Source organism: Dama dama, chromosome 29 (assembly GCF_033118175.1).
Source record: "Dama dama isolate Ldn47 chromosome 29, ASM3311817v1, whole genome shotgun sequence".
NCBI classification, from domain to species: Eukaryota; Metazoa; Chordata; class Mammalia; order Artiodactyla; family Cervidae; genus Dama; species Dama dama.
The window spans coordinates 57,422,614-57,436,451 of NC_083709.1; positions in this window are offsets into that span (position 1 = coordinate 57,422,614).

Here is a 13,838-nt window from a genome sequence, read left to right on the forward strand (position 1 = left end):
TAGTTTCTTAAGAGAACTGCTAATCCTAAAATCGGAACAAGAGAAAAAATTTGCTTTTGGGTTATATTTGATACTCCATTAAAAATCCAAGAATACCCTCAATAGCATGCAATTTTTTAATTGCATTTACAAGGATACATTTTATATGAAAAAATTTTCAAGTTTCCTCAATATATGCCAAGCACAAATCAGAAAAGAGTATTAAAAGTGGTGGGGAAAGAGACCTGGTATTTGATAAAGTGAGAGATATAAACAATGAGGTCCACATAGGCAGCAGAGGGCTAGTACAGTTTAATATAAAGCCACATTTTAATGCTTCTAGAGGAACAATTATATATTATACTCCCTAGGTAATCAACTAGATTTGGTAGACTATTAAGATCAGTTCTGGTTTTGGACAAGTGTCTGAGATAATTTCTATTTTAAATTATCTATAATATTCTATATTGAGTTAGGTTAGATCAACTTCCTTTTTTGAAAACAGTCTGATTTAACAATGTCTTATCCTTAGCCAAGTGAATAACTAACTTTAAGCAGCTATACATAACTGCGATAACTATACAAGTATTTATTTATAAAATAATCTAGGGTCTTATTTTTGCAGGACTAAAATATGGGAGTGTGTTAGTTTGAGACAAGTACTTGCTATTGACAAGTAGATGCCAAGGCAGCATCAGATGTGTATAAGGTGTACTGGAAGAAACACCACTTACGTAGAAAATGGTGGAAGTCAAGGAGGCATAGAGAGCCTTCAGAATGACACAGATCTAGCACAGGTGCAGCGGAGATAACACATGAAGATTAGGCAGGAAGAATTTTAGACTAAAGCACAGTACTTAAGCAACTTTGGCCAGGTCAGCGGAAATCCAAGAACCAAAGTCCCCAGTTGAAGGGGGTCTCATATCTTGCATAAATAGGCCTGTATTAGTATTCTCGCTGTGCTCAGACACAGATTGGGAGCCTATCCTTAGTTCCAAAGCAGCCTTGTATTCAAAAGCTTAGCAAGGGGGCCATCAATCAATTATGCTGCCTGTAGCAGGAAATATGAGTGGGACATTTTCATGGCTACTACAGAAGCTTTGTGATGAATGTGGAATAATTCTATTTCCTGTAGTTTAGTAGCCACAATAATCCATGTGTTCAGTCTGAATTAACACTGTAGAATTAACATGTGAGGTGAAATAAACTTCTTAGGAGAAGCTTTAAATATTTCCAGATTTTAAATATTCCAGATTCTCATCCTGAGAATTCAGTAGAAAAAAACCTTAATTTTCTGCAGAATGATATAATTTTATTCCAGTCCCTATTAAATCTTAGGGAGAAAAAGGAGAAACAGAACAAAATCACAAAGTACACAGGTGAGCATGGAACTATGAGTGTAAGTAGAAGCAACAACCAGTAGAAAAAAGTATTGAAAGAAAATTAAGATATTAGAATATCAGAAAATAAGATATAAAATAACTGCATGTAATATGCTTAAAATTTACCAAAAATTACTGACAATATCCACAAGCTACAAGAAACCATTAGAAATATAAAAGACGACTTGAAAAATAAGAAGAAAATGATACTTCTAAAACTGGAAAATAATTTTAAAAACTCAATTGATAGACTAAAGTTGGAATCAACACACTATGGTCCATTGGTCAGGTGCCTATTTTGGTAAATAAATTTTATTGGAATGTAGTCAGGCCAACTTGTTTAGTATCACCTCTAGTTACTTTCAAGTTCCAATGGTAAAATAAAATCATTGCCGCAGAAACCATATGGCCCCAAAATCCAGAAGATTTATAACCCGGCCCTTTAAGAAAAAGTTTACTGACTCTTGAATTAAACACAATTAACCTCATCTAAATAAAAAATTTCTTAATCGGAAGAGAAAGTAAAAGAAACTATCCTGCATGTAATAATACAAAGAGATGGACTCTATGTTAAAGAGAAGTTAAGAGACAGAGATGATGAAAAGAGAAAATGATACATAATATACTTAAAATTACAATGATAAAAAGTATAGAAAAGAGGCTTTATTCAAAAAGAAAGAGGCTGATTTTTTTAACAACTGCTAAAGGAAAACAATCTTTAGCTCTAAGATGTCCAAGAAATCATAAGAAAACATATTACAGATGATGAAGAAAAATTTCTTTAAGTCAGCCAAAGAGAAATGAGTGATCAACTTACAAAGGAATGAGAATTAAACAGATGGCAGGTATCTCAGTAACAATAATTAAAACCAGAAGACAATGTAATAAGCTTCCATGTGATGAGAGAAAATATTTATAAATACAGAATTTTATACAAAGAAAAATAAATTTTCAGTAGGGACAAAATAAAGACTAAAGAATATACTTCAGTCCAGAAACTGGATATTTGATAGAAAAGAATATTGAACAAAGACTTTGGCTAATACAGGGTAACTCTAAACAAACATTGACTCCAATAAAAAAAAAATGTTTTTTTAATATATATAGGAGTTAAGAATCAGGATAAAACATTACTTGCAATAAGAGCATATAATAGTATTTAGTGTGATTGGGGCAAATAGGTATTAAAGTATTCTAAGATCTTTGATTATTAAGAAGAAGACAGATATTGTTTAACTTCAGATTTGTTTGAGTACATATGTAAAAAACAACTAAACCATAAATTAATGGCATGTACTAACTTCCAAATAAAAGGGGAAAATGGAATGGAAGAAATAAATTCATGACAGTGAAAAAATGGAAAAAAAAAGATTAAAATTAGTTGAAAGCACATAATACAATAGAAGTGATCAATCCAAATATCCATTAAATGTAAATGGACTAAATTCTCCAGTTGAAAGATAGATTTTTAGACTGAAATTTTAAAAAAAAATTTCTTAGCATATACCATGTATGCTATTTACACTTAAAATAAATTAAGAGGAAAATCTGAAATTCAAAGGATTGAAAAAGATACTGGAAATATCTATCCAAAAGGAAGCCATCATAGTTTTTTTGATGTCACTGGAAAAATATATATATAATTTCAGATAAAAATCAATATTGAAAAGTAAAAGGCCAATCCATGAAGACAGAGATTGCAATTGAATATGCAATATGGCAATTATGAACTTGTAATTATCTAATAACTTAGCTACAAAATGTATTTAAAAATCTTAACACTAAAGCTAAACTGACAAAGTTACAGTCCATGTAAAATTTTAAGCGTATGTCTCTAAGAATACCACAGAGCAGGTTAACCAAAATTCCATAATGATATTATTTGAAGCACACAGTTTAAAATTCAACATGCCCATAATAAGTACTGAACTTACCAGTTGGAGAATAAACATTTTCTCCAAGGACACTGCAAAAATTAAGTGTGTATTTGCCTTAAAGCTATCCTTAGCAAATTTCAGAGACTTGAAATTAGTCAAACTAGGTTAGGCACATTTATTCAAAAACAAAAAACTTGGAAAACAGAATCTATTTGGAAATGTACAAAACATACTTCCAAACAACTGAAAGGTCAGAGGGAAAAGTATAATGAAAAACTGCAAATATTTTAAATTGAAAAAAAAGTGAAAATACTTTATGTCAATACATATATGATGAAGTCTATGGGAAATTATATAGGGAATTTTATATTTTCTAATGTATACTCAAATGCTTTTAATAGAAAAGGCCAATTCAGAGTTAATGTAAGAATTAACAAAGGCAAGTTATACTTTGAGCTTTCTCACTTGTATGTGCATGTGAATTCTTTGCAGGCTAAACCAAATGACAAAAAGGCAGAGAAAAAAAATTTTTTAACCTATCCAAGATATTCCATTCTAAGGACTGATAGTAAAAAAAGAAGATAACTGTAAAAAATTTTGGTTGATTTTATCATATAAATATAGAAAAGGCCTATTGAGTATAAAATACAACCAAGTTTGTCAATAAATAATTTTGGTAAGCAATTCACCTATGTTTACAACCATTTTGGGCAATACAATAATTACTAACCAAATGCAGCTATTTAGATTCAATTTTAAATTAATTAAAGTAAAATTCAGTTTAAAATATGGTTTCTTTGTCTTTCCAGCTACCAGCAACTAAGAAACTAAAGTTTTAATCTAATTTGAATTTAATTATTTTAAAATTAAATTTAAATAACTTCATATGACTAGTGGCTTCTATATTGGACAACTCAGATATAGATCATTTTCACCATCACTGAAAGTTCTACTGTACACTGCTGGTCTACAACAGAAGTTAGAAAGTTTTTTCTGTAGAGAGTCAGAAAGTAAACATATTTGGCTTGCAGACCTTTTGGGTTTTGTCACAACTGTCCAATTCTGCCTTTGTAACACAAAAGCAGCTGTAGACAATACAAAAATGAATGAGTGTGGCTGTGTTAAAACAAATTTTATTTCCAAAAACTACAGCCAGCTCACAGACTAGTTTGCTAGCCTCTAGACTTAGGAGAATATCAATCAGAGGAAAACAATTTTCTCAGCTCTCAGTAGACAGAGTAAGGATCTATTCTTGTCTAATGCAGTGAAAAAAATTGAGTTCCCAATTTGTGTACTAGGGTGAAATATACCACTGGGTATTCAGAAAAACACCATAAGCCATTCTACAAACAAACAAAAGCAAAAAAAAAAAAAAAAAAAAACTCAGAAATGGATCCACTAAACAAAAAATAGAATTTCAAGAAAAAGGACTTGAAAAACTCTAAATCATCTCATTAATCTCCCTCGTGTTTGCATATTCTCTTTTCTCCAAATCCAAACCAAAACCCATTGCATCATTACAGGAATCTTAATTATAGCCCTCTATGGCAATCCATTCCAGTATTCTCCTTAGGAAATCCCACGGACAGAGTCTGAGCCTGCTGGGTTAAAGTCCGTAGGGTCACAAAGAGTCAGACATGACTTAGCACCTAGGCACATTAGCTACTCTTATTCTACATGTTTTTCAATAAACCTGCGTCTTCTCTATTCAATGGCTCTATATAACATATTTGGCTAATGTTAGCTTGAAAATGTTTAGATTTACCTTTGCTATACAGTGATGGATGAGGAAAGGTGGACAAGACAAAAAATTACATTATCCACTAGAAAAAGTCTATGCATAGGTAGATATTAATGGTGAGGCAGGTCCCTGAGCTGCATTGACAAGTAACTATTCCTCATAGAGTGGAACTATCAGAAAAAAACTAAACCTTGAAAGGCAGAGGTGGACGGAGCCTATGAGTGAGTGTCCAGTGGGATATGAGACATGTACTGTAACTGTCCTGAAGGCTCTCCAGTATTTTGTTCTTTGGGGCCTAAATATGTCATTTTTTCAGATGCTGATGAGAAAGCTTATTCTGATATTCTGTGCTCTTGACATTTTTTTTTTTAAATATTGAATCTGCCCCCACTGCAAACATTTGATAAGCCAGATTATCTTTGGAGAGTCCTGTTTTATTTTCCTTAACTTGTATTCTGGCTCTTATTCCCCCTTGTTTAACTTAACAAGAAGAACTCAGTTCTCTTTATCTGAAAATTAATAATGGAGTGATTAACTCTTTATTGATTATCATTACTTATATAAACTACAAAGCAAGGTTTCCTTCTTCACTCTAATTACTTTCACTTACTGATAATGATTCTCTACCTGAATAAAACGGGCAAGCAAACATAGCACTATTCTCAATATTTCACATAACAAATTTCTCAGCAAAGCCCAGGTTCTAAGTTAAGCAAATAATGATTCTTCACTGTAAAACAACAAATAGGACACTATACATTAATTAGTTTGCTAATAGCTGTTTGCTACTTATAGCCTTAGATCCTTTTATTTTTCCTTTTACTACAAACAGCACCAGATGCACAAAATATTTTGGCTGTATTTGTACTGAAATATTATTCAATAGTGAAAAAAATATCAAAACTGTGCTATCTTTGAGTAATAAAACTGACTTTTTCCTTTTTTTCAAGTACTTATTACATTTCACTACTTAGAGCATGTAACTTGTATCACTGGGAAAAATTAAAACAGTCCTAATTTTTTAAAATGGTCAAAAGTCAAAGGTTGAATTTTCAAACAATATTTGTATATTGATATAATTAGTTGTTCTAATATCACCTTTAAAAAATGTGTGTTACACCAGAAGAAAAGGGCCTATTTTTACAAGAATGGCAGACACTGGCATGTAGTTCTGAACCTATAAAAATCTCATTTTATTTTCACTTTACTTAATCACAGTACAAATATAGAAAAATTGAAACAAATTTTTAGGAATGTATAAATATATATTTATATATAATGCACTATTAAATGTGCATGTGTGTGTGTGTGTGTGTATATGAATGTGTGTCTGTGTGTCTGTGTGTGTGTGCATATACATAAAATCAAGATTCAAGAACCAAGATCTGGAAATCAAGATTTCTGAGAGAAATATCAACAACCTCAGACATGTAGATGACTCCACGATAATGGTAGAAAGTGAAAAGGAACTAAAGAGCCTCTTGATGGAAGTGAAAGAGGAAAGTGAAAAAGCTGACTTAAAACAACATTCAAAAAACGAAGATCATGGCATCCAATCCCATCACTTCAAGGCAAACAGATGGAGAAACAATGGAAACAGCAACAGACTTTATTTTCTTAAGCTCCAAAATCACTGCAGATGGTGACTGCATTCATGAAGTTAAAAGATGCTTGCTCCTTGGAAGAAAAGTTATGACCAACCTAGACAGCCTATTAAAAAGCAGAGACATTACTTTGCCGACTGAGGTCCATCTAGTCAAAGCTATGGTTTTTCCAGTAGTCATGTGTGGATGTGAGAGTTGGACCATAAAGAAAGCTGAGTGCCAAAGAATTGATGCTTTTGAACTGTGGTGTTGGAGAAGATGCTTGAGAGTCCCTTGGACTGCAAGGAGATCAAACCAGTCAATCCTAAAGGAAATCAACACTGAATATTCATTGGAAGGGACAACTGATGCTGAAGCTGAACCTCCAATACTTTGGCCACCTGATGCGAAGAATTGACTCACTGGAAAAGACCCTGTTGCTGGGGGAAGATTGAAGGCAGGAGAAGGGAATGACAGAGAATGAGATGGTGGGATGACAGAGGATGAGATGGTTGGATGGCATCACCGATTCTGGGAGTTGGTGATGGACAGGGAAACCTGGTGTGCTGCAGTCCATGGCACAGAGAGTCAGACACAACTGAGCGACTGAACTGACTGACTGATTGATTTCTTTACTTAACAAACATGCACCTTGCACTTTCAATTGCCAGGAACTCTTCTCAGTTTTGTTTTGTTTTATTTATTTATCTTTCATTTATCCCTACCAGTTGGAGGCCAATCACTTCACAATATTGTAGTGGCTCCTGTCATACATTGACATGAATCAGCCATGGATTTACATGTCTTCTAAGTATTTTAATGAATATCAAACCAATTCATTCTCACAAAAGACCCTTTAGACAGATACCATTAAACCCACTTTTGCAGATGAAGAAAGTGAAGCATAGGAAGGTTAAGTAATAGGCCCAAGGTCATATAGCTAGGAAACGGAAGGATACACAAGAAACAGATGCAAATGATAAGCTGAAGGAACAGGATGGAGAACAGCAGGAGTAGATGGAGCAGGCAGAGGTAAGAGAAAGGTCTCAATGTGCACCCTCTCACATTTTTTGTTTACAAACTGTGTGGATGAATTATATATTTGGACAAACAAAAGACAGAATTTTTAAAACCATCTAGCATTTTTCGTTGTTTTCAGTGGAAGGTATTTAGCTTGCCATACTGCAGGAAAGAGGAAATTCCAAGGCTAGTTTATACATCATTTTTATTTCAGCCTTTCCTTTCTGACACAGAGATGAAAAGAATCTTCTCATTCAAACAAAATACTCTTTCCTATACCATTTTAAGTTAGAAAATGGTGATAGCTTTTGTGTTTGAGGAAGCTCTGGGAGTTGCTGATGGACCGGGAAGCCTGGCATGCTACAGTCCACGGGGTCACAAAGAGCCAGACACTACTGAGCGGCTGAACTGAATTGATACATAAAATACAAGGAATGTGTCATATAAAATATACTTCTAAATTTATTGATTTCTCTTTAAGAATATATATGCAAATGACTATGTGTAGAAATGTAAATATATGTGTATGTATGTATACATATATATGCATAAAGAGAAATTAATGTTTCCTACATTCTGGGTTTTTTTCTGTTTAAAAAAGCCAACAAATTTATAGAATATTTTTTATGAATTTTTATTGGAGTACAATTGCTTTACAATGTTGTGTTAGTTTCTGACATACAGCAAAGTGAATCAGCTATAAATATATATATATATATATATACTCTCTTTTTTGGGTTTCCTTCCCATAGGCCACCACAGAGCACTCAGTAGAGTTCTCTGTGCTATACTGTAGGCTCTCATTAGGTACCTAGTTTATACATAATATTGTGTACATGTCAATCCCATTTTCCCAATTTCATCCCCCCTCTCTTTCTCCCCTGCTATCTATACATCTGTTCTCTATGTCTGTGTCTCTATTTCTGCTTTGCAAATGAGTTCATCTGTATCATTTTTCTAGATTCCATATATAAGTGATATTATACATTTGTTTTTCTCTTTCTGACTCATTTCACTCTGTATGGCAGTCTCTAGTTCTATCCACATCTCTGCAAACTGCAGTTTCATTCCATTTTATGGCTGAGTAATATCCCATTGTACATATGTACCACATCTTTATCCATTCTTCTGTTGGTGGACATTTAGGTCGCTGTCATGTTCTGGCTATTGTAAATGGAACTTCAGTGAACTTTGGGGTGCATGTATTTTTTTGAAATTATGGTTTTCTCTGGGTTTGTGCCCAGGTGTGGGATTGCTGGGTCATATGGCAGTTCTATTTTTAGTTTTTTAATGAACCTCCATACTGTTCTCCATAGTGGCTATATCAACTTACATTTCCAATAACAGTGTAAGAGGGTTGGTTCCCTTTTCTCTACATCCTCTCTAGTATTTATTGTTTTTCGATTTTTTGATGATAGCCATTCTGACTGGTGTGAGGTGTTACCTCATTATAGTTTTGATCTGCATTTCTCTAATAATAAGTGACATTAAATGTCTTTTGATCTGTTTGTTGGCCATCTGATGTCTTCTTTGGAGAAATGTCTGATTAGGTCTTTTGCTAATTTTTTGATTGGATTCTTTTTTAATATTATGTTATATGAGCTATTTTTATATTTTGGAGGATAATCTCTTATCAGTTGCTTCATTTACATAATATTTTAATAGTAAGTTACTCTAGAACAGCATTCTTGAAAATTAAAAGATTTTTTACTTAATTTAGTACTTTTTCATCCACAATATACTACTCTGAAATTCTATCTTATTAGAAGCCCCTGTAATGGAAGTGGTTTCCTCCACAAACTTCGGTGTACTTACTTAAGTGTATCTACATGTAGCATAAGAGGAAAAAATTGTAAAAAGCAAAATGCATCTTCCCTCATAGAGTGTTATCTCATGCTTATTAGTAGCTAATCCAAAATTTCAACTTTGCCTTTAAATACTACAGATTTAAAAAAAAAAAAAAAAAAACAGAGCATATCTTTCAGTTCCTAAATATGTGGCCCATACCTTTTTACTTTCAAATACATCACGTTTCTTTTCCAAACCTCCCAAAGCAAAATACATATTCTTGAGAGCCAATAAAGGCAAACTCTCTTAATTTTAATGGACACTGTAGTATCAGATAAAGTCTACAAAAATGTATTCACATAAAGATAGATTTACTAATTAAAACAGGGAGAAAAGTTAGATTTTATAAATCTTTAAATACTGAGCTACGTGTGATGAATTCTTCAATAGATAAATGGGGTTTCATCTTCACTGGCTCAAAGATGACAACACTGAATCCATACTTCTCTTATCAATGAAGAGACGATACTAAGGGCTCTCTGCATTCTTAAAAGATATCTGGATCACCTCAGGTAGCATTGAAAGGTCTTAAATAATCCCCTTGATAAACACACTTTTCTCAAAATTGAGGAGGCAGCAGAATCAGGACTAAGATATGAGCAGGAGAAAGAGGAACTATGAATCAGAGGACAGATGTCCCAGGAGGGCTAGATTCTAGTAGGGGGAGTAATCTGCAAGAGAACAGAAGGAAATGTGAACACGTAACACTGCTTTTGTCACTCTGATACTAACCAAACATTATGGTTCTCTCCAAGCCCTTGTTTATCAAAGACATTCTGCCTCTTTGTTTGAATCACTTTTTAGGCATTAGCCTGTGACCTCACTTCTTACTTCATTATTTTAAGGTAATTTTATACAATTTTTATGTTATCAAATGTTTTGGCCTGAACTATGTCCCCATAAAATGCCTATGTTAAAGTCCTAACCCTCACTACTTCATAATACACCTTTGTTTGCAGATAAGGTCTTTATAGGTCTAAAAGTTAAAATGAGGTCATTAGAGTAAGCACTTACCCCGCTATGACCAGAGTTCTCATAAGAAGAGGAAATGTGGATATAGGCATGTACAGAAAGATAATATGTGAAAAGTCAGGGAGAAGATGGCCATTAACATCCCGAGGAACAGATCCTCCCCTCATAGCTCTCAAAAGAAACCAGGCTTGTCAGCACCTTGATCTCAGGCTTCCAGTCTCCAGAACTGTTAAGTTAAGCAGTCTGTGGTACTTTATGATGGCAGCCCTAGCAAACTGATACATCAAGTTTTCTAAATTGAGTAAAATTTACATGCCATAAGTTATATGTCCAAGAGGGTCTACCTATCAGAATGGCTTGATTTCTGAAAGTGTTGGGGTTAGGTTGGAGTATGAATACAATGAGTAATTCGGGGCAGAAGGCATGATTTTGCCCCCAGATGGACGAATGCTATACGGCATCTGCTATGTGAACGTGAGAGGTAAAAGCTGACCAGGGGATAACAAAAATAAACCAGAAGGTTCACCATATGTTGCTATTACAAATCCAGGGAAAGCATCTTCTGGGAGACCCAAAAGGAGCAAATCTTAGTGAGAGTTGTCACTTGTTTCTATTATTGGGTAATATTGAAATGCAATTGTTCTCAATTTAAATAAAGTCAGGTCTTGGAAAATGGCTAGTAATGCAAAATAAACTTAAACCTAAAAGAATTTTCTTATAAAAAAGAGGGAAAGCAGACCATCCTGCATTCTAGTATGTTGAGAAAAAGGACTGTTCTATCCATGGGGTCGCAAAGAGTCAGACATAACTGAGCACGCATGAGCACAAGACATGAGCATCTTTTTTGTTGTATTTCATTTAAAATCAACATGAAAGTCTATAGAAAATGGAACACAATATTTATTCATGAAATAAATCAAAAAGGTCACTGACAGAGTTCAAAGGAGTCAAATAGTGGATTACAACCATTAATTGCCTCTTTCTCCATCTTTAACATTATAGAAATATTGATGTAAGAAATTTTTCTTACATTCTTACTTGTTGTGTATTGTTCTTACTATAATTTATAGATGGTAACACATGGGACAATGTTGGTAATATTTTTGCTTTTCAAAGGCAAGGAAGGTTTTCAGTATATGAAAATACAGGATACCCACTTATACTTGTATGTCCAATAAACTAGAATAGGTCTTCAGTAAAAGTATGTCCCATGAAACAATTTGGACATATTTTAAAAAGACTTGTAACTTGTTTGACTGATTTAAATTTAATTTGGCACTCCATATTGTATCTGGCAACCCTATGTATAAACCTCTATTTTGACTTTGAAGGCAATCATCTTTCACTAGTTCCTCAATCAGAGGCCTCGCTAAATATGTTAGCTGAAGTTTTCTAGCTTTACCTAAAATCTTACAAAAAAAAAAAACTCAAGAAACATTTGAATTAACAGAGTTTTACATCACCTGAACATTAAGTAGTATGTCACATGACAACCAATTGATTATTATCAATGGTTACCATGATTATTATGGTAATTATATACCACTGATTATTATCAGTGGTAACCATGAATATTTCAATAGACACTTTAAATAATGTTATTCTGAAATTAATTCATGTGATGTTTCTAAAGGTATGAATGTTAATTCCAAAACCATGTTGACTAGCCATGCAAAGATATGGATGCAAGCATGCAAATAATTAGACACAGTTTTATATTTTATAATCACAGCCTTTAGGATTCCAAAATGAAGTTAATGTTTATATTGTCAAACTTCTACAAATTATAAATCTTTCATCTGTCTGTCTCAAATTAGCCTTTTCTTTAATCCCAAACAAGGGTCTCCCCATTGCAGGGGGAGAATTATCCTAAGTTAGAATAGATTTACATCATACATTTCTGTCTTCACTTTGGTGAGGACAGAATTCTGCTTATTAATTTTTATTACCTCTTTTTTATTATTTTGTATTTTCCAATTTTTCTGCATATGTAAACATGCACAGAAGTTATACTTGGAAAAAACAGTTTTTTTAATTAATTTAAATAAATATCTTCAATACACTAAGTCAATCTATTTTTATGTAACATCTCATTAGTGGTTTAATTTGTGGCTTCCAAAACAAACAGGCAAATATATGATGATCCTTTTTAAGCAACTGAAAATGTCTGTAAATTTATCTATCTTCTCAGGTTCATTATTCTTTCTGTCAGGATTTCCACATCTCAACCATTCTGGATACTCAGGTTTCTGTTAAAACATGATGCTCTACACTGAACACTGTATATTCATTGTGCTCCAAATAAACAAAAACAGCAAATAGTTGATAAATATTTTTTATCAATAAACAAATTAGCATAACTTACTCAATCCCTACACTCTGTTTTTCTGAAGAATTTTAGCTTAAATTGTGAAATTTTAATTCAGGAGGTTATACAGACAGCCCTCCATATTCTGAGACACCAAACTTTCCTATATGGAGAGCTGACTATAATAAGCCATTTTATATAAGGGACTGGAGAATTTACAGCTTTCAGTATTCTCAAGGAGGTAGGGGTGGGAAATTCCCCTGGAACCAATCCCCCTGCGCAACCCCCTAGATACCAAGGAATGACTAAATGTAAAATGATTTTTATTTCAGTCTTTGTCACCAAATCTTCTATGTAACTACTTCTTTTCTAGTCCTTGATTATGTCTTGATGAAGGTGAAAGAGGAGAGTAACAAAGCTGGTATAAAACTCAATATTTAGAAAACTAAGATCATGGCATCCAGTCCCATCGCTTCATGGCAAACAAATGGGAGAAAAATGGAAGCAGTGACAGACTTTATCTTCTTGGGCTCCAAAACCACTGCAGACAGTGACTGCTGTAGCCATGAAATAAGAGACATTTGCTCCTTGGAAGAAAATCTAGGACAAACATAGCATATTTAAAAGCACAGACATCACTTAGTTGACAAAGGTCCATCTAGTCAAAGCTATGGTTTTTGCAGTAGTCATGAATGGATGTGAGAGTTGGACCATAAAGAAGGCTGAGCGCTGAAGAGCTGAAGCTTTCCAACAGTGGTGCTAGAGTAGACTCTTGAGAGGCCCTTAGACAGCAAAGAGATCAAACCAGTCAATCCTGAAGGTGTGTGCATGTGTGTTAGTTGCTTAGTCGTGTCCGACTCTTTGCAACCCCATAGACCGCAGCCCACCAGGCCCCTCCGTCCATGGGATTCTCCAGGCAAGAACACTGGAGTGGGTTGCCATTTCCTTCTCCAAAATAAACTATAGAAAGAAAGAAAGTGAAGCTGCTCAATCATGTCTGAGTCTGCGACCCCATGGACTATAGCCTATCAGGCTCCTCCATCCATGGAATTTTCCAGGCAAGAGTATTGGAGTGGGTTGCCATTTCCTTCTCCAAATCCTAAAGGTAATCAACCCTGAATATTCATG